This window comes from Nannospalax galili, unplaced genomic scaffold (genome assembly GCF_000622305.1).
Source record: "Nannospalax galili isolate Female #2095 unplaced genomic scaffold, S.galili_v1.0 scaffold355, whole genome shotgun sequence".
Lineage (NCBI taxonomy): Eukaryota > Metazoa > Chordata > Mammalia > Rodentia > Spalacidae > Nannospalax > Nannospalax galili.
This window is the reverse complement of record NW_008336848.1, coordinates 916,468-939,404: the sequence shown is the minus strand read 5'-3', so window position 1 is coordinate 939,404 and position 22,937 is coordinate 916,468. Positions and strand designations below refer to the sequence as shown.

The 22,937-nt window shown below is 36.5% G+C and overlaps 1 protein-coding gene across 3 annotated transcripts in view; it reads left to right on the top strand.

Moving 5' to 3' along the window:
- Positions 1 to 22,937, top strand: part of Col8a1 (collagen type VIII alpha 1 chain) — a 153,563-nt gene that overhangs the window by 89,411 nt on the left and 41,215 nt on the right. Inside the window, exon 2 of one of the 3 annotated variants that reach the window (XM_029562606.1) lies at positions 1,401 to 1,520. The exons of the other annotated variants lie outside the window; for them this stretch is intronic. The gene's annotated coding sequence lies outside the window, so the exon portion shown is untranslated. The remainder of the gene's footprint in view (positions 1 to 1,400; positions 1,521 to 22,937) is intronic. 3 annotated transcript variants of the gene reach the window in all.

Here is a 22,937-nt window from a genome sequence, read left to right as displayed (position 1 = left end):
AAGATTTATGAAGTCTGTTTGATTACTTAAATTGGATCAAAAACTGAAACAAAAACCTAAGCACATTACCAAATAAAAGCCTACCTCATTTGATATTCACTAAGAATAATTTCTGACTCAATATTTTGTATACAAATGAGGAGGGAGTGTTATTGTTCTAAAAGTTCACTTTTCTTAAAACTGACTTTCCTTCCTGAGGTGTTTCTTTCTCACAGTTTTTCTTCCTCAATAACAAATGCCCAAATCCTTTATAAATTATCTCTAATTAGGGCTGGAGAGGTGGCTCAGCGGTTAAGAACACTGGTTGTTTTTGCAGAAGGCCCAGGTTTGAATCCCAGCACCTACAGATGGCAGCTAACAACTGTCAGTAACTCCAGTTCCAGAGGATCCAACAGCCTCTTCTGTCCTCTGCGGGCAATGAATGACACAGGTGCACTTACCTACATGCAGGCAATACATACATACACATAAAAATAATAAATTAGAAATATATAATTTTTTTAAAAAAGAAAACATTTTGCTACATTTAGGAACTCTGGATAGCTTCAAATTTTCTGACTCTTCTTCAAATTTTATTACCTTACTACATAAATAAAAATAAATTATTTTTCTTTGAATTTCTTCATAGCATTTTAAAAAAGAGATCCAATTTGACTACAAAAAATTATCTCTATGAATTGAATTAATGAAAGTTTAACACTTAATGTGATCTTGAAAAATAATACAGATAAACAATACATTGTCTATTTGGACAAAAACTGTATATTAGTCAGCTTTGTGTAACTGTAACCAACTACTTTCAAAGAGGAAAAGTGTTGTTTGGGCTTACTACTTCCAAGGTTTCTATCCATGATCCCTTGACTGTTGTTTTGGGCCTGTGATAGTACATGATGGTTGCAGTGAGTGGAAGAGGATCCTTGCTCACTTCATAGCAGCCAGAAAACAGAGGGGAGAAGAGAGGTCAGAACCCCAATGTCCCCTCAAGGGCACTCTCTCCCAATTACCTAACTTCTTCCCACTAGGCTATACCTCTTAAATGTCTCACCACCTCCCAATAACAGGACAGGATAGCAACCAAACCTTTAACACATGGGCTTTTGGTGGATATTCCAGATCCAAACTATAACAATATATGAGTAAAAATTAAAAAATGAATACTTGATTAGATAGAAGCAAAGTACATGCAGACTCAGAATGTCTCTCTATATATCTCTATATCTTTCTCCTAATCAACACACAAGGATTTCTATTACAGCCTAAATGTGTATCTAATTTTGGTATGGTTTAGACATTTCTGCTATGCAATTCCTCATATTATCCAGAAAAAAAATATACTTGAATAATAGTTGTGCTTCTTATGGTCAATACAGTTGTGTAAACACATTGTTTCTCTACTTCAGGAGCTGTTCTAGAGGTAGAGTAAATCACGTGAGGAGATAGAAGCCAGCCCCAGGGGTGCTATAGGAAGACTCAAGCAAAGACACTGGTCCCTCCATTTCACTGGCCCACCAAGCCTAAATGTAAGTGTGAAGGGTGAGGGATAACAGGGCTCGGCCATGGCATAGTCCACAGGTGAAGCAGCCACTTGCTGCCACTGAGCACATAGGCAACTAGACAGAAGGTTCCCAGCCTGCCTGCAAGTCCTACTGTCCTGTCTCACATCCCATCTACATTGCTGCAGAAGACTAGAGACCATCAGTAACACCAGGTTTTAAATCCCCTATAGTCAAAATACAGAGCACAAGTCTAGCTGGTTTTGAAGTCCAGGCATGTTGAAATAGAGTCTTAAAATAATCATTTCCATAGGACTTAACTAGGTATCCAAGTGTTCACCAGATGCTAGCAGCTAGATTTTGCAGAGGAAAATAGCTAACTTAAGCTTCTTTTCATGATTCAGCAGAGGATTTTAAGTAATAAAAGAGCTGGAGATTTGTAAAATAAATAATTCCAGTGCAATTGGGAAAATGAAAACAATCTTATCATCTCTCAGACATGTCTATATATGTTTTTCTACCATTATCATATTTATTTTAATTGGACCAATTTTTTCCAGCTGATATATTATAGTTTTAAGTTATGAGTTATAATGAAGAAATGATTCATTTCAGATGACCGAAGAATACGTACTAAATTTTCCCAAAGACAATCTAGGATGATTGAAACAGAGCATGATATAACCAATATGGTTTTATTCACATGTGATATTCAGTATATCCACAGTGAAAAATAATAACAGCATGCCAGAATCTCTTCTATTCCTTAATTGATGTTTCAGTAGAAAGCAATAAAAATGTAAAGTACATCATTAACTTTTGAACTTTGATGGAAAAAAGCTCTAGAGCATACCATCCATTTCTGACAAGTAGACATTATCTCATAGTACCCACAGCCATCCTGTGCTTATGACTACTGCCTGGTTTTAAGTGTGACTTTTGGACATACGGCTTGAGATTTCCTAATATGTACCAGTACAATGACTTTTTTACAGTCTTTCTATTTCATAATTGAAAGACTGAATCGTTAAGATCCTTCAGACTTCTTGTGCTCCTGCTGGAGGTACATCTGAACAAAAAGAGAAGCACTGCATCTAACCCTATGGTCAATGTCACATGGACACTTCCTATCTAGAATGAATCCATTCAGAGCACCTGGAGGAATGTAAACACTTGAATGATTTTACTAAGGTATTACATTTTTAACATAGATACTTCCAACTATTTTGGCCAGATTCCATCAAAGCCAAATATTCCCAAAATAAAATGTTTATAATGCAAAGCCATTGAATAAAATAGTCTTGTTTATTTAAGAAGCAGACTGTAGGACTCAAGTTGATCAAGGATGTTGGAGAAACTGGTGAAAAGAGGCATTACATGGGTTGCTCAGTTTCTGGGTTAGGCTGTGAACTCAGTCCAGAGAAAACCTGTGGTTGTTAGAACCAACTACATACTCAGATTCTAGATGTCTTGTAACAAAATCTTGCTGCCAAGGGCGTTGATGGGCTCACCCAGTAAAAAAGTGCAATAATGATGTTCAACTAAATCATAAAAATGCAGAAGGTGGTTATTACAGGGCAGAGGAGAGGAACTGCTTGTAAAGTTATGGTGGAAATATCAAAAATACATTTTATTGGACTTTTTAAAAATTAAGCTCTTTGTTTTTAAACTAAGGTGCAAAGCAATAAAATGTAAAGGTTACTCAATAAACTATTTCATTCAAAAACCAAGAGCAGTGATTCAGCAAGTGAAAATAAAAACTATATTTATCCAATATGGTCAATTCAGGAAGGTATGAAGCTTTATTCAACAGTTTTCTAATGAAAATAACCAGCTCAAAGTCATTGTAAAGAATTATACTTGAAAAAATAATAAAGAATTTTTTAGTATTCTCTTTTTCTTTGTCAAAATGAGTATACTTGAAAAAATAATAAAGAATTTTTTAGTATTCTCTTTTTCTTTGTCAAAATGAGTATGCTTATACTTAATTTCACGTATTACTAAAACTGTTTTATATAGTTGTTAAGTTCTGTGAAGATGTTTATTTTACACAAATGTAGAAAATAGTCAAAACATGTAAATATAAGTTTAGTGATAGATACACAATTAGACAAAGAGAAACAGATCATGAAAGTAATCCTGTATGCCCTTCAAAATTGCACAAGGCAGCTTTCTAAAATATTTTTAATCACCTAGATATCTTTCATGATCATCTTTTTACCTTCCAAAGCATAGATTACTTAACCATATATCATAGACGTTTTGGTAGACAGATTTTATATTTTCCTTAAGTTAAATAGCATATCTGTAAGTGACAATAATGGTAAAAACAAATTCCTTTTGTCTGTTATATATCCACACATTTAATGCCTTTCATACAGTAAACACTGAATAACAAGGACTAAACCAACATATTCCCACTTTCTGCTGATCATTAATGTGCCTCTTAGATTCACACTGTAAGAGGTAGTGTTTCACACATGGGAATTAATGAACTACATCTGTAACCAAAAATATTCATGGAAAACCTTCTGAATTGATTCATAACTGTTTTATTAATCAAGTCCACTACAGAAGGATTTTCTGTGGTTGGCTATATTTTGGAGATAGAGTAGAGAAACCACATTTCAATTGAAAAGTTGTTTGAAACTTTGAACAACATGGGATTTTATATTATATGACACCAATAAAGTCCAGTCCTTGATGGCTGTAATTCTGAATATATAAGTAAATATCTTTATATATTTTACTGAAGAACATTATGACAGTAACTGTTCGATATGGAATTTACTTCTCAATGCCACTCTCCTTTTTCCTCAATTAATTTTTTAAATAAAAAGACTTCTGAAAAAGTAAAAATTTTAAACTAGCTTGATATGAACAGCTTTTAGCTAAAGCAAATGGCTCGAAGTCAGGGGTCCAAGACTCTTTCCTTGATTTTTCTACCAACTTGGAATGTGGCCTTGAGCAAGCCATGAGAACAAAATCTACAATCAAAGAAGTAATAATGCCTCACATGTGCATGGTGCTTTTTGATCTAAAAATGCACTTTCACATACAATACCTAATTTAATCTCACCTTCAGCCTCCTGAGAACAGTATAGAGTTATTAAAAATCTCCATTTTAAAGAGTAGGATTTAATACCCAGAGAGCTGAGTCACTTGTTCACAGTCATATCAATACCAAATGCCAGAGCTAGAAAACACATGTATATTCAAGGTTCTGGGCTGGTCTTTGTCTTTCCTCTCTACCATGTAGTTTTGTAGGTAATTCACATTTTTCTATGGGACAGTGCTAGGACAGAGGACTCCAATGTTCAGTGCTTATAGTACTGATTTCATATCACTAGATTGTATGTGCACCCGCCTTGATGTAGCCTATACTAATTTCCTGAATTCCATCAGGGTATAACGTAGATTAACATCAGTGGTCCAGCCATTCTTGTACATCTTTTACATTCAGGAAAACATCAGGCTTCACTATTTGATGCCTCAAATTGCTCATTCATTAGAAGGGTTCATTGTATACTTGTTTAATGCTTGAAAGGCTTAGAAGCAAAAATGTCATCATAAATTATAGAGATCTGTAGTATTGCTTTTGTTCTGTTTTTGTTTGTTTCATTTCATTTTGTTATGTCTAAGACAGGGCCTCCCTATAGCTCCAGCTGGCCTAAAGTTCATTATGTAGCCAAGGCTATCCTCGATCTCTCAGAAATCTGCCTGCCTCTTGAGTGCTGAGACTAAAAGCATGTCACCACACTTAGCTTTAACACTACTTATTTTAAAATATATTCCCTGATAAACATTATGAGTGAAAAATATCTCAGACTGGTAAGTTAATATAGGCAAAGTAAAAGAATAATTATATATGAATTTGTTATCTAGTAAATTTTAAAATATATTATTTATTATTTTTATTTTATGCATGAGTGTATTCCTGCATGTATGTAAGTGCACCCGTGTTGCGCCATGCCCACAGAGGTCAGAAGAGAGCACCAGATTCCCCTGGAACTGGAGTTACAGATAGTTTTTAGCCACTGTGTGGGTGCTGGGAACTGAACCCAGGTCCTCTGAAAGAGCATCCAGTGCTCTTAACTGCTGAGCCATCTCTCCAGCTTCCCTTTTTAATGTATTTTATTTATTTGGCAAATTTTATCCTCCCTATCATTTCTTTCAGATATTATATGTTTAATTCCAAAAGAAGTAGTTTTTCTCTATTTTGGTAAATCTAACTGAAAGTCCTCAAAATGCATATAGTAAAGAAAATAACCAAAACACAAAAAGTTAACATTTATTAATCATTTACTGTGTGGGCTCAAGTCCTACTCTAAAAGCTAATAGTATCTCATCTAACCTCCATAGGGATTTGAAAATGAACAAGAAGCAGAAAGCAAAGTTTCTAACTACTATTACTTTGTATTTCAATGCTACTTGAAATTGAAATACAACCTACCAGGGCAGTATTGGGTAATTAATTCAATTTTGTTCATTTCAGCTCCATAAGTGTTTACATAGTAAATACAGCGGGCCAGTGACCATCTAAATACTATGGTAACACTGATCAAAAATACTGAAAATCTGTTCCCAAATAGTACACCAGTTAGAGTAGGCTTGGGAACATGTTTCTGAACAGTGTACACTCTTACTCACATTCTACAGGGCTTCTTTGCATATAGAATAGAAATCTTTATAGCCCCAGTTCCTAGTGGGTTTAAACTTAGCTATTGTGTATAAAACAAATAGATATAATGAACATATATACATATATAATGAACCTTATAAGTTTTCTTTCTTATTTGGAAAAAAAGTAGGTTTAAACTACCTTAAATCTTTCCTAAAATAAATAGTGATGGAAAAAAAATGAACAAAGTAAACGTAAATCAGGATGGCACTAAAACTGCAAAACCAGACACCTTTTACAGTGTCATTTACATGATAAAGGTACAGATTAAAAGTATTGTGTATAGGTTGGGTGTGGTGGCACATGGCTTTAATCCCAACACTCAGGAGGCAGAGGCATGTGGATCTCTGTGAGTTCGAGGCCAGCCTGGTCTACATAGTGAGTTCCGGGCCAGCTGGGGCTTCAAGGAGACTCTGTCTCAAAAAAAAAAAAAAAGACCAAAAAGTATTATTGTGTATAAGCTAACTATACAATTTTAAGATTTCTAAATGGAATGTATAATAAGCTGTCAAGTTCTTAATGATTACCTAGAATAAAATAAAATATTAACAGCCCACTTTGAGTGGCAAAATATTAGTTCTGTATATCTTTATTTAAACTTTTATGTATAGAAATATTTTACAAATGTAAATCTACAGAACAGAAAGTGATTTTAGGGGCTAGAGAGATGTCTCAGTGGTTAAGAGCCCTTGCACCTCTTGCAAAGGACCCAGGTTTATTTCTCAGCACCTACAGGGCAGCTCACAATCAACTGTAACTCCAGTTCCAGGGGATCTAATGCCCTCTTCTGGCCTCTGTTGCTTCCATGCATGCATGCAAAACACTCATATGCATAAAATAAAAATAAATCTATTTTTAAAAAGCAAAAGAGCCAGGCATGGTGGCACAAGCCTTTAGTCCCAGCACTCAGGAGGCAGAAGCAGGCGGATCTCTGTGAGTTCGAGGCCAGCTTGGTCTCCACATTGAATCCAAGCCAGCTGTGGCTACAGGGAGATCCTGTCTCAAAAAAAACAAAAAAAAAAGAAAGGAAGAAAGAAAGAAAGAAAGAAAGAAAGAAAGAAAGAAAGAAAGAAAGAAAGAAATTTCCTTAGGAAAAAGTAAAATTAATCACACACAAAAAAAATCCTAGGAAGAACCAAGCACAGTATTTTGAGTCCCACCAGAATTTTTTATTACAATTTGAATTTTTAGTTTAGTTGTTGGAACTTCTGACCAAAGAAGATAAGATGCAAGTGTTGACTATGAAAGTCACATTCACAGTAAGTGCTTATAAAATAAAGGCCAAAAATGTAATAAAACCAATGATTTCAGACCAGCTCATTCACTCATGACTCAGCTTCCTCTCTTCAATGAGTCAAATCATTGAAATGAACTTTCTTTGCCTCTTTTCCTTCACAATTCATCTATTATCAGGAGAAACTGGTTATTTCCAAAGTTGCTAATAAATGAAGAGTAATAGGATATTGAATCCTTGAGTTGAAAAAAAGAAAGACAAAAACTTTCTGATTTTACATGTTCATGAAACATATGCTTGTAATAAAATTATATATATTAAGAATATATTCCTCTTTCTCTACAAATACATACTTACTTCATATTATAAAGAATGTTCTGGAGAAGGTAAATCAAAATTTCTTTTTTCTAGTTCAATGCGTTTTTCTAAGAAATGAAAATAGGAACACTTAATTTCAAGGAAAATAAGACAATGTATGCATGCCCATTGCCATTTGCAAAACAAGGCTAACAGCAGATTTACACAGTAGATCAAGGATAAAATCAATTAACAACAGATCTAAAATGTTCAGTGCAGTGTTTAAACACATAGTTAACACTCTGTCAGTGCCAGCTGTTAAAACAGTAGTAACATTATTGTTTGTGTCATAGCTCATTTGCTATTCTCCACAGTTTCAGGACTTGACCTCCTGATCGGTCCGAAAATTCCTTTCTCTACTTCTTCCTCTGGTAACCTACCCACAGGCCAAATTCAGCTCTGAAGTTTCTTCCTCTTGCCTGTCTTCCCTAATTCCTGCTGGCACTCATCTCTTTTCCAAGACCCTCTGCATACATCATTTCTTCACATCTGTATATGCCATTTTTACTTGATTCTCCCTCACTCTTCCACACAAATGCATCCATACATAAGCCTATCCACTAGACTTCAGAGAATGTTCATCTTAGATGCCACATTCCCACAGAAATGCGTACTGAAATGAACAAACTCTTGTATAAATAAATACATAAGGGACATTTTTGTCAATCGGGACAGAATGTATAACTTGTAGCCTGTTTAGAGGAGGAGAGTGGGGAGAAATGCATTATTGGAAAAGCTGGGACATTCAGTTTACCAACCAGGAGCCTGGCTCTGTTACAGCCAATGTTGTGGATTCTGACAATTTTCAACAGCCTCTCCTTTGTCTCTTATAGTCCTTTCTCTACTTCATTTAGCTCTGGATGGACATCAGTCTCATATTAGGCAAAATGAAAGTGGTTATGCAAATGTTCTCTGATGATCCGCCCAGTGCCAACACGTACATTATTTGAAACACTGTTTATCTCAGTGGTTCTCAAACTTTAGCACGCGCTGGAATCATCTGGAGAGCTTATTAAAACACTGATTTCCTGGTTGGCAGATCTGAGGAGGCTCAGGAATTTGCATTTTTAGTAAGTTCCCAGGTGATACTGAGGCTGCTAGTGGGAAACCGCACTTTAAGGAACATTGATTAGTCTTCTTCTTTTATTTTAATTTTTACAAAAACTTTATTGAGAATTTCTTACATGCATATAAGGTGTTTTGATCAAATTCATGCCCACTCCCTCCCCTCCAACATCCCCCCCGTTGAAAAGGTAACCCTAAAATCTTTTAAGGGTTAGATACAAGCTCCCAAATACTTTTGACACTTTTGGCCTTGGAACAGAGTATGTTGCTTGATTAGTCTTCTTAACCCAGGATTTTGACATTGTCCTGTTGTCACCTGTCCTAAAACACTCCTGATATGCACATTCACGATAGGATCTAGGCAAGTGAACCCAGGCAACTGCCCCTAGAAGGTCTGGCACCTGAGGAAGTCCCGGGAAAAGCTAAAGAAGGGCAAACTTCACTGATTTCAGTTTTATTTTAAGACTCTTAGAATTCAGAAGTAACAGCTTGAGTCTAATGCTACAGGGCACGGGGAGCACTGCTGCCAAGGTCCGACCCACTGCATGCAGCACTCCGCAGCTAAGTTTTTGAATCACAATTGCCATCTAGTGATACCTTTGAATTACTGCATTGGTGGACTACTGAATGAAATAATGTTATCGTTTGGAAACGGCTTTTTTTCTTTTTTTGACAGTTATGTTAAAGATGAGAGCCCTCAAGAAAAAAACTCTAATATACTCCCATTCTATCTGCACTTGTATCTCAGTACTGAAAAATGAATACATGCCTGGTACATATGCTAAGCCCTTCTACGCTTTATATACATATTGAATATATATTCAATTATTCATAACAACCCAACAAGATAAATGCAGCTCTTTTCTTCATTGTACAGTTAATAAAGGTAACCCCAAACATACTAAACAGTTCAGAGCTTTGTCTAAGACGTCTATTTAGTAAAATGATAGAGCTGAGACTGAACTAAAACAGTTGCTAAGAAATATACTAGCCAGCCTCTCCTATCAGCAAAACACAGGATGAATCTAAGTGTCCACTAATAAATTAATAGAGAAAGAAAATATAGTACAGTTACATAATGGAATAGTACTCAAGAAAGCCTGTCATTGTGACAACCTCGATGAACCCAGAAGACGTTACATTAAGTGAAACAATCCAACCACTGGGAGACAAAAGAATCCTTCGTTATTTCTTCAACTGCAGAAGCTAAGAAGTTGATCTCACAGAAATAGAGAGAATCGTGTATCTCAGAGACTGGTGCAGGGATGCATGGAGTGGGGAGTTGGGAAGATGTTGGTTAAAAGATACAAAACAACAGTTCGATAGGAGAAATGAATTCAAGAGATATGTAGAATGGTGTGGTGATATATGCACTTTTGAATAAGAGAATGAATGTGTTATCATTAAAACTTTTGTGTGAAGTAGTAGATATATTAATTAGCTGGATTTAACTATTTTACGATGGATACACAATGCAAAATATCATATCATACATGATAAATTCACATAATTTTATGCATCAGTTTAAATTAGCTCAGTTATTAACTCAAAAACTAAAACATGCTCTCTGAAACAAATGGTAGCTATAAATAGGTATCAGCTCCCAAATACAGGTACCTGTGCAAAAGCAATGAACTCTTTCCTGATTCTTCCCAATGAAATCAGCTCATGTACAATAATTAAAGACATTTCTACCCACATGAAGCCATGGTAATAAAAAAAAAAAAAAGGAGCACTAACTCGGAATCAGACCTGAAATCAATTTACAATGTGTTATGCTCAGGTTATCCAATGAATGCGTTCACAAAAAAACAAATGTGAAGGCCTCGGGCAGTAGCTGTATTGGCTTTGCTCAAACTCAGAAAAAAACAAATACTGCATGTATTTTTCTCATATGTGGAACAGACATAGAGAGAAAGATGCGTTACATATACATATATGTTACATCAATGTACAATGAGAACTATTTGGGAAAAGAGGACTAGCAGGAAGGAGGCAGGAGAGGGGATGGGGTGATTGTGGTCAAAGTACATGACATACTTGAATGAAAATGAAACATCACTTTGTATACTATTTGCTGATAAAAATTTTTAATTGTCTTGAAAATATTAAAGGGGGCAAGACAATAGGCTTAATCTCTTGGTCTACTGTCCAGAACTCACTGGAAAAAATTACACTCATGGAATTCTGTCTCACTGGCTTCTTAGATTCACATCTATTTTCCTCTCTTTTTCATCACAAAATTAGCTGATAGCCTGCTTTGAATGTAGCATGACATAGGATGTCACCAATAAAATCTAACTACACTAAATCAGACATGTTTGAACTCTCAATAAGACTAACTAATGGATAATCTTAAATGTCTTGAACCCTGTTCCATAGTAAATGAGAATATACATGAACTGAAAGGAACTCAGTGAAGGAAACCAGGAAGCCATATCCAAGGAAGAATTGTTTTGGCTGAGATTGCACATTATCAACTATAGGCACTTACTTGTCTCCTTTTAACCCTGAGCCAGGTTTGCAGCCCAGGTATAAACACATCAACAAGACCATGAATTGATACAAGAAACATGAGGGACCATCCTAGCATGCCAAGATCTTCACTATGGCTTCAAACCCACACCTAAAAGATCACAGGAATCAGGAAACTGGAAGCATCACATTTTTGAAGGAAAAGCCATGTAGAGCAAGAGTGTTCTTCAACTACACAGTATCCCTCTCAGCTCTAGAGTTACAAACCAGATCATGAGAACCATGTAGTATAGTCATTGCTACATGTTTTTTTCAAAAAGAATTACAAATATTCATTATTAGAGATTATAAATTTATGTCTTCTGTTCAGGGCATACTTACAAATGTGAATAAGAAAATACTAACTTTGTACTCTCAGAAAGTACAAGGTAATAGGGCTAGAAAGATGATTCAGTGGTTAAGAGCACTGTCTGCTCTTACAGAGGACCCAGGTTCGATTCCCAGCACCCACATGGAGGTTAACAACCATCTGTAATTCCAGTTTTAGGGGATACGACACCATCTTCTGGCCTCTATGGGCATTGCACAACATGGGTGTACTTATATACATGCAGGCAATACACTCATACACATAAAATAATAAATAATAAATAAAACATATTTTTTATTTTTATTTTATGTGTATGAGTGTATTGCCTGCATGTATGTGAGTGCACCTGTGTCATGCAATGCCACAGAGGTCAGAAGAGGGCTTTGGTTCCCCTGGAACTGGAGTTAAGGACGATTCATAGCTGCCATGTGGGTGCTGGGAATCGAACGCGGGTCCTCTGCAAGAGCAATCAGTGCTCTTAACTGCTGAGCCATCTCTCCAGCCCCTGAAACATATTTTTTAAGTAAAAAGTAACTTACAGCAAAGGTGACAGCATGTACAAGATGCAAACTCAATCAGACAAAAAGCCAACAGAGAACTAGGATAACGGGCAGGAGGCCCCAACCTTAGCCAAAGAATTACTGGCAGCTGTTAACTGCTGGGTGAGAGAAAGTTGATTTTCTTTAAGGGAGTGACAGTAGACAGGCTTAACAAGCTCCAGTGGGTGAATTCACAATGGGGGACGTCTGGGTACACAAACTTGACTCAATAGGCCTTAACATATATGACAGAATGCATGAAATCTTGGAGGGGTGCTATAGGGAGTACAGATAGTGAAGATGTGGAGAAAGGGGAACACTCATCCAAAATAAGAAATAATTAAAAAAAAAAAAAGAAGAATTTAAACCAGGCATGGTGCTGCATGCCTTTAATCTCAGCGCTTGGGAGACAGAGGCAGTGGATATTTGTGAGTTCAAGGTCAGCCTGCCTGGTCTACATAAGGAGTTCCAAGTCAGCTGGGACTACAGGGAGACCCTGTCTCAGAGAGAGAGAGAGAGAGAGAGAGAGAGAGAGAGAGAGAGAGAGAGAGAGGAGAGAGAGAGAATTTAGCCAAAATTACCATTAAATCAGAGATGAAGCCAAAATTATATAAACAGTTTAAAGATAGATTGAGAATTTATTTTACTCATATACAGAGAACAGTAAGGGAAGGGACCAACAAATTGTAAGGAGATATGATTCCTTCATCAGTCTTCTCTTTTACTAAGAATGGCTCCTTTCTAACATATTCTCTGATAGATACCAATGAGCTACGATTATTTTCTAAGACAGAGAAGAAATTAAATGTTAATGGCAGGTAGACTCCGTAAAGACAGAGCACCTCTCTTCACTGCTCTTTCCTCAGCAACTAGAACCATACCTGGCATTCACACTGCTCCCAGAAAAGCTTGTTGAATGACGAAAAACTTGAGATTTTTGCTCCAATGAAGGAAGGAGGAAATCATAAAACAATCTTTTCCGTTTGTCTTCATACAAATAACCACCGCATTGTCAGATGAACCCTAATACAAATATCAAGTGTGGCTTTGCTCCCTGGGAAATAGCTCTTATTTAGCACATCTTTTTGCTCTAGTATAAGTTAAGTGCTTGTTCTAGGATATATTTCATTGACAGTGAGCATAAGCAGATATTTACCTTGGGTTCTACAAGTTCTTCTACAGGCCACATTTCTCACCCAATTTTTGTACTTTGGCAAAGGGGAGGGACATGAGAGGAACAGTGTCAACCTAAAGAGCTAAACAAAAAAATGAAGAATTTGAAGTTGACAGCACCCAAACTTGGCTTCTTTAACCACTTTTCCACTTCATCTATGCTTACATCCATGTCTATGGATTCTGACGTAGCTTAAACTCACATGAATCCATTCACATTATCAGTTCCAACCTTGTGCTCAGTGTTGGCCTTTTTGTCCATTCCTGTCATTTTATTTGCCCATGGCTATCACATAATTATGGATAAAAACCAATACAGAGGGAAAATTGAGACATGAAAAAGAAATTGGATGAGATACATCTGTTCCCAAACCAAGTCCCTTTTAGGAAAGTATTTGATGGGGAAACAAAAGCCTCACACTTCTATAGCATAGAAACTAGTCTTGATTTTGAAGTCTGTTTTCACTCAACCTCAGCATGAATTTTTCCTCGTATCCAGTATGAGAGATCCTTGAATCTAAGGCTTTAAAAATGTCTATGAGTCATTCTAATGTGAGAAAATGAATAGATACATTAAAGGGAAAACCAAGGAGAGAAAATAAATCTTATTCATATTCCCTTTTGAGGACATCATGCTTTAAAAATAGGTGTAAGGAGGAGTCCATGGGGAAATTTCAGTTAGGTTGATGTACTTATGAGTAAAGTATCTTCTAGGATACAAGATTCTTTGGCAAACATTGGCTGGCACATTCTTCCTAAAAGGTAAATGCCTTCTCTTTCTTTGGAAGGTTTAAAGGGCACTGAAGAATGCCAGACAGACCTTACAACCATAGATAGCCAAAAGTTGGGTGATCCCAAGCCACAACTTCCCCAGTCAGCTCAAAATCAATGAAGTTAAGCCTGAGAATTTCAAAATGTTAATTGTGAAACATGATTCCACAATACTTATGGTTCCATACATTAAACAGACCTCTTCTAGAGTATGTAAGGTATTCCTGTACTGAGGGAAATTTCTTATCCTTGGTGCCATGGGAAGTGTTACATCAAAAGGAATTATAGTTTAATCATACACTATCCATTAGTAATGTGGGTTTCAATGGTTAGTGAGCACAAAAATCAACTAAAACAAGTTTGCACAAGATGTAGTTTTCTGGCCTCTTCCCCAAGCCTGTCTAATTAAACTCCATGGGGGCAAGATTGGGAACAAGGAAGGTCAATGAGTAAGATGCAAATGGTCTGTAAACCACACATGGCAAAACATTGCACTGGAGTGTGATGTGAGCTCCTGAAATCAGGACTCTAATTCCCTGCACCTGCAATAAGACTTGCACCTTGTGGATACAGTAACTATTTAGTGAATGAAAAACAGTTTACCTTTATAGAGTTCAAGCATTGCTAATAGACTATTAGCCTTAACACTCTCAGGACAATCTGCCAGGACACTGTCCAGAGAATGTCATATGGCTAGTTTCTTTCATTTACCACCTCCTCAGGAAGACCCTTGTTTACTATATATCAAAAGCTATACCAGTCTCATTCCCATCTCATCCCACATTCCTCTTTTCCTTATAGCACCTACATTTATCCAAAATTACCTTATTTGCTATAATGCCTGCTTCTCCTCTAAAATACAAGCTTTATGAAATTGGGAGTGTTGCAAGACTTGTCCCTGAATGGAGGCACTGTGCCTGACCCATAATAAACACCAAGCAAATATGTGTTAAATAAATGTACATAACAAATGAAAAGTAAATGAGTTCTATTTGTCAAACACTCTTCTAGATTCTATTACATGGGTAAAAAGTTAGACTTCTAATCCCAAAATAATCTCCTGATCAACCTTGTCCTAAATCATAGCATAAGCTGAGAGATGATGGGAGGGATTGAGAATTAAAGTAGACTCATTCTATGACTTCCTTTGAAATGAACTCTAAGAATATCAGACACACTCATGTTCAGACATATCAAAAACCATCAAATGTACATGATTTTGAGATTAACCAAGATTTTTTAGCTCTGTTCTACTAGTTGAAAAGCTGCTTTTAGATGACACTGAAAGAGCAAGTTAAGTCAATGTAATTCAAGCTAATTGTTTTTAAAAGTAGAAAGAATGGAAAGGCCAATGTGCTCAAAATGATGAATGTGTTAGGATCATTGACTGTGTTGCTTTATGCCAACAAAATAATCATCAGGACCCAAATGGCTTTAGCCTCAGGAGACAAAATGTTTAATTATAAATGGATTTTAAATGGGCTTTTTCTATAGTATGACTCATAACCTTGGGTCCTGTGAAAGGCACCACTTGCTAATTGAGGTCACATCAATTCTAACCAATCCCCTATAGACAAATATTGCTCTTTTTCTTTTCCACATTTATGGTTTGACTCTTGAGCAAACAAGAGCCCAGTCTAAGAACTGCTACTGAATGAAACTTTTTGTTCCAAGCAACTTTTACCATTTCTACTAAAGTGCCAGAAAGTGGATGTTGTCAGTAATGTTTTTGGATAGAAACTACTCAAAAGTCAACTACAAATTTTTAAGAACTGATTTCCTTATTTTATTTTGAGAATTTCTTTTTTGCTATGGTCATGCAACAAGTTGGCCAGAGCTAGAGTAGCTTCATTAGTTTTCCCAAATCATGTGCAGAGGTCATAGAATAATCTTTCCATTTTGGAAGAATTGCTGGTCTCCCATTACATTCATCTCAGTCAGTCATTGAAGCTTAGAATGAAACTTGGAAGTACCAAAACAGATGAGGGAGGGGATGAAGGAAACAGCACAAACAGTAGTGAGCTCTCTCTTACTACAAGAAGGCAAAAGTCTTTTCTTTGCAAAAACCCACTTAGGACAAAATGTTGGTGCTTTCTTCCCATTGGGAAATATTTAATCAACAAATTTAAAAGATAAGAATTTATTTTCATTCTAAAATTTTCCAAGTGCAATCCAGTCAAGAACAAAGATAATTTCTGTATCTACTACCAAGCCCTCTCAAGGCCATCTGGATTAACTCAAAGCCAAATTTAGCACATTTTATTTTCCATTTTATGAACAAAACATGATTCAGATTATAAGTTTTTCTGAGACTCAGGTATAGGGCTGAGGGCCTCTGTCATTTCCTTATCAGAAGCAACAGGAGAAATTCCAAATATGAAGAATCACAGAGATTTATGACCTCCCTTCCCAGGCTGACACTTGGCCCAGCACAGAGGGAAAGTAGCCAAAAAGAAGTCCTCTGCTAAAGCATGAAGGGAATTGGCTGTTTGTGAAGTCCAGACGGGAGTGACACAAAAGGAGGTTTGGGCTTTTACACAGCCAGCAAAACCTAGTCTGTTTGAAGTCAGATCAATTGATTTCTTAAACATTCAAATAAGCAAAATTCTGCAGGAAATGAGAGCCAGATGCATTTTTCACTGTGGAGTTCCTTGGAGGAGAGGTATAAAATAGTCACCCAACATCTTCTACTTTTATTTTGACCCTCCCAGTATGCTTACACTCCAGAACTGTACCTGCATGACATGAATGTAGAGACAGGGACTGAATAAAGTTGGGAGGAAAGACTTTCTTATTTAAAAAAAAAAAGACAAATAGTAGGTGTCTGATATATAACATTTTAAAAATACTACATTGACTTGGAAAGAGCTCAAGAAATACTGAGGAAGAAGCATCGGAGGTGAAGCAAACCTGAATCAGCAATTCGTATAAACCTTCAGTAGATTGCACACCTGGAGAGACTGAGGCTCCGTCAGGCTTGCTGACTTACCAGAGCCTCCAGGAATAATAAATGGAGAAACTGAGGCTCACTTATCAAAGGAGATCTCAGTTGAAAACCAAAATACAGTCAGATAGGAGGAATAAGACAGCAGAGGAGGATAACTCCAGTTTACTGTGACCTCTTAGAGATTTGATGACAGATACAAGAAGATAAAAATGCTAAGTACCTTGATTTGATCACGTAATGCTTTATGCATGTATAAATTTCACATTGCATCCCATAAATATGTATAATTACTTATGACAACTAAAAGAGAAAAAACTAAATAAAAATGATAAAGAATCTCTAATTGGTCCCCAGGGTTGGAACTCAAATGGAAACAGCTAAGAGTGTTTCCTCTGCACTTGTTCTTGCTAGTCTGCACCTCCCTGTGAGTGGTACAGAAGCAAACTGGTAGCCTGTTGAAGCTATAACTATTGACTCAGGTGTGGCTAGCAATTGTGTGTTTGTCAGAAATGTCACCTAACCAAAGGAGAAGATCCTCCACGTGACATCCCTCCAAAACCTTTAAAGGTAGAAAGAAGGGATTCCACCCTCTCTTTCCAACACTCTGTCTTCAGTCATTTAGAAAAAAAATATTAAACAATGAAAAGAAGTTAGACAACCCATCACACCTGGCTGATACCTTAACACCTTGGTTTTTGTCTTTGTGACTTTTGTAGAAGGTAAAATATTCTTTTCCTCTTGATTTCACATATGCTTCCCAGAAACCCCCAGGTTTCCTGGAATTTTTATTAAGAATTCCAGATATTTCAGCAATCATTTTCAGACACCACAGTTTTGGCTGACAGAGAGTAGACACATACCATGTTTGGTACAATTGACCTCTAGGGAGTTTCCTTCTGCTTTCTTCTAGGTTTTCCTCTAGTGAAACTATCCCATTACTGGTTTTGATTTATTGATATGATCATATTCCCTTCCCAGAAATCTCATTTTCAAGATAAGAGGAAAATAAAATGGTAATAGATTGCCACTCTGATACTGTTAGCTCCTCTGCTCTTGTATTTGAACTTATGTTCTGCTTCTTGAGAACTTCTGTATTGGCAAAAATAAAATAAAATAAATCGTGGACATTTTCGCATGGGTTTGGTGTGCACCCTTACATGCATGCATGCATGCATGCGTGTGTGTGTGTGTGTCTTTGCTACTTATGACTTTGTTATGATATCATCTATGATGCATAGGGCATGAGTTTAAATGGAAGTCCACATACCATACATTTTAATATTTAAAGTTATTAGTTGAGGCAACAATTTGTTAAATATTGTATTCTATACCTCTACCTTGGAAACTAAATATGCCTTTATAACAACCCAGAAGGCCAAATTAATTTAGAATTTTCAGATTCCTTGCAGTTATGTATCGAAGTACAGAGATTCAGAGCACAACCTGCCCATAGGGTCTTTTATTCTTGCCTCAGCTCTGCCTTGAACCACAACAGTTTTCCCAGTCATGTATGTGAATGCCCAGTTAAGCTTCATCCATAGCTTGCTGAAAACAGCTGCTCCCAGGCCCCGTACTTCTCCCAAGGATGCACACTCCAGTGGTATAGTCAGTCTCCAGAAGCTGAACCCCAACAAAAGCCCATGCAGGTATTAGAAAGGTCTCAAGATAATCAAAACAGAATTTAGGGTCCCAAGTATACAGAGCATGTTCTAAAAAGGTATGGGGCTCTGCATAACATGATCTCTTGACTTTTCACCCCATAGAAGCTAGGAAAGACAAATCAAAAGAAAGGGGCAGAGACCCTATTGAGCCTGTCTGAGTGGTGTTTGGAGTTAATTTACCCACTGTAAGGGCTAAGTAAGAATTAGTCTATTCACTGTATCTCTTCTGAGCACACTTCTAAGTAGCCATGGAAAGTATCTCAAAATATGTAGAACTAGAAACTCAAAGGCCATAGCTTCATGGAAGGCAAGGCATTTATACATCAGTGGCACTAAGGACTATGCAATTTGCTTTTGAATTACAAGTGCATTCATCTGATTCCCTGATCCAGTTTCCAAAGATTCAAAGTCAATGAAGAAGCATAACCTGTTAGGAGACACTATTAACAGTGAATTATTCTCTAACATAGAAGTAACTTTAATTAAAAGGAGGGCGTGTGTGAACATATTTCATTGTCCTAAATTTCTTTAGAAGATGAAACAAACTGAAAATGGTAACATGCTCTCTAGGAGATAGGAGGGAGGCACAGATGCTATGGGTTTACATTTGTTCCAAATGAGACAGACTATGTTTCTCCCGCCTTTCTAAACTCCTGGATCTACTCCTTCCTCTACCAGTAATGATAACAACAATAATAACAGCTACTACATTTCCCCTACTCTATGTGAGACACCATGTCAAGCATTTTACCTGCATTCACTTATTTGTCTCAGAGTCCTAGGATCTAAAGATTATTATCATACTCATTTTACAGAGGAGGAATGTGAAGTGTAATTATTGTTCTATTTTTCCTTTAAATTGAAAAAAAAAGCTTGCCTAAGTCAAATAATAAAGATCCAAGCTGGGAGGCGAACCAAGGCATTGTGGCTCTAAGACCTATGTACTCAGCAGTATGTTTTCTGCTTCTTGAAATAATCTATCACCCAAGAACTCACTCATACAGTTAACTGTTCATCCACCACTCTGCTCCCTAAGTAACCATCTATTTGACCCTGTTAGTTGGAGGTTTGACCTAGACAAGACACCTCTTTGGATGATTTATTATTTTCTGCTTTCTTTGGGATGAAAACAGCCTCCTCTTTCTTGAATCCTTTGACAATCACCCACCACAGGGCAAAAAACATAACAACCTCAAATTCTCTTAATACTTCATTGAACTTTCTCAGAGGATCTTGGTAAATGGTAATTTTTTAAGTTAGATATTGTTCCTTATTTGCCTTTGTTTCCAATTCCTTGGAAGATTTCTTTGCATATAAGAGATATCTAGGGACTGGAGAAATGGTTCAGTGATTAAGGGCACTGACTGCTCTTGCAGAGGACCCGGGTTTGAGTCCGGGACCCACATGATGGCTAACAACCATCCTTAACTCCACTTCCAGGGAACTTGATGCCCTCTTCTGACCTCTATGGATATTGCACTACATGGGTGCACTTGCATCCGTACAGGCAGTGCACTCATACACATAAAATAAAAATAATAAATAGAGATATTTAAAACCTTATTTGAGACAGAGTCTCTCGATAACCCCAGGCAGCCTGGAACTCATTCAGTAGACCAGGCTGACCTCAGTCTCAAAGAGATCTGCCAGCCTCTGTCTCCTGAATGCTGGGAATAAAGGCATGTTCCACCAGCCCAGAGAGATTTTAAAACTTTTAAAGAAATGAAATTCTTCTGTATTCTTCAATAACTCAAAGTTATAATCTCACAGTTCAATTTAATACAACAAAGAGTAGAACAAAATGACATTTGTATAAAAATTCCAAATTCAACTATTGTGGGCAGGCACAAATACAAAAAGTAGCATATATATATATGTATATATATATATATATGCATGCATGCAAGAGTCTGCCCTGTGTTGAAAGACCCTGTTTCTAAAATCAATATGTTCTAGTAATTGTACCTGGAATATGATGTTTCTTTAGAATACTTAATATATTATTTAACCCCTCTATACCTGTTCCTTCATAAGAAAGTAGGAAATAAGAATCATATGTGATGATGGATTCCATCTCAAAAGGACTTTTCTGAGGGTTAAATGAGTTAACCAGTATGATTGATTAAATAAATAAATCAATATGAAAAACTTTCAACCATGTCTGGCAAATAGTAAGTCCTCCATGAATGTTTGTGCCTGCCAAACCATCCCATCATTTAAGCAGAAGTATGTTATCTTTCAATATATAAATAGTTATCTTTCCTAGGAGTCTGAAAAATTGGTTTTATTTTCTCTTTATGGTTATTAAGAGAATAGTTAAGAATAATGATTAACAACATACTGCTAGTAACAGCAGAATGTAAAACATACTTCATTAATATCAAGTGTAGGCAATGCAACAAGCTACATCATGGAAATGAGCCTTAGAGAAACATGGTCTTCGTTATCACAGTACTAACTCTTCTTTCTTCCAAGCAGCTTTATCCCCGTGAGATTAATGGGAAGCCAAGACATAAATCTTAGCACTAGCCAGCTACAGTTGCTCAAATTCACACCAACCAACATGAAGAGAACAAATGCTACATTTCCCAGTCAGCATCCCATCCATTCAGCACAGGGCATCTAGCAGAACAGGTAATGCAATGAAAATTCATAAGCATATGATTTTTTTTATTTAGACTCTCCACGGTGAAGCCAGAGGAAATTACAGCATGAACATAGCAACCAAGATGTTTAAAGTTACATAGCAGCTTAATTCCTTTTGGAGCCCAAATTCCTTCCTTTGTGCTCTTAATCTTTACTTCAAGGTAAAGCTTGAAAGCACTTACTGTACTACATCTGGTTACTGTTGAGTTCATTGGTAGGTGACATTTTCTCCATATTAGCATAACACAGTGCCAAGTTAGGCAGAGTCTATCTTCTTGACCCGGCCAATATCAAAAAGCATTAATATTCCATAGTTCCCTCCTATTTCTTTTCTGTATTTTCACCATACAGTCTCAGCATTCTGTTACAGTATATTTTATATTTATTAATATCTCATTTTATCATACCATATATCCTAATCCATTTCTCTTCTCTAACATAACAGATTAATCTTTTGAGACAGGGTCTCCCTGTAGCTCCAGCTCACAATGGAACTTGCTATGTAGACCAGGCTGGCCTTAAACTCACAGAGATCCACCTGCCTCTGCCTCTCAAGTGCTAGGATTAAAGGTGTGCACCACCATCCCAAGAAGAATATTACATTTCAAGCAAAATATTACATTTTTATTTAAGGAAATTATTTTAAATAACATCCAATTCAAGGTATAGTGACTGTTACCACAGGAACTAACTTTCTGAAGGTAATGTGTATTTTATATCAGATGTTAACCTCACAAACCCAAGAGATATTAGTTTTTATGGATAGTTTTGTTATAGATGTGTATTAGGTACCAAAGTTGATTAATGAAAAGTATACAATATCCTTTGGGCCTATGGAACCATAGTAAGAGCAAGAATATAAAAGTAGATAATGCACATTATAATATCTACCTTTTGTGAAGTTTCAACTAATTGGTGGGTAACTTATCCAAGATTTGTTACCAAATATGATCTCTATAAAGATTATTATCCCCCTTTTTAAGTTAAGAAAGGTTAAGACAGTGAGAGGGAAAGTCAGGACCCAGATCCAGGTGACTTGGGTTCTGCTTTTTTCACATTGCGGGCCATCTCCCCGTACATGGTCCTGGCTCACTCCAGAACGTTTAGGAAGGAACAACTGAAACGCTGAACCAATCCATGCAGCTAGCATTGGGAAACAAATTATCACTACAATTAACTGGGAAAGGAAATCTAAATTTTTATGTTCCTGACTCATTGTATAATTCTTCAACCATATTTCATTTTCCCTTGGTGTTAAAGAAGATAAAGCACAGGGAGAAATGTGTCACTAGTAAAATTCATATTCGCTGTAATAATTCAACTTACATTCAAACTCAGTGCCGGTGAGAGTTAAAGATGATATCCTCTGGGGAAAGAAGACTATGATGATATTGTACTCCATGTCCATGTGAAGTGTTAACTCCTTTGGATTCTTCAGATATTTTTGTGTTCTACCTCAACAATAAAAAATGTAGTGCCATGATTCCTTTCAAAACATGCTGCCTCTAGAAACCGAATATGCCAC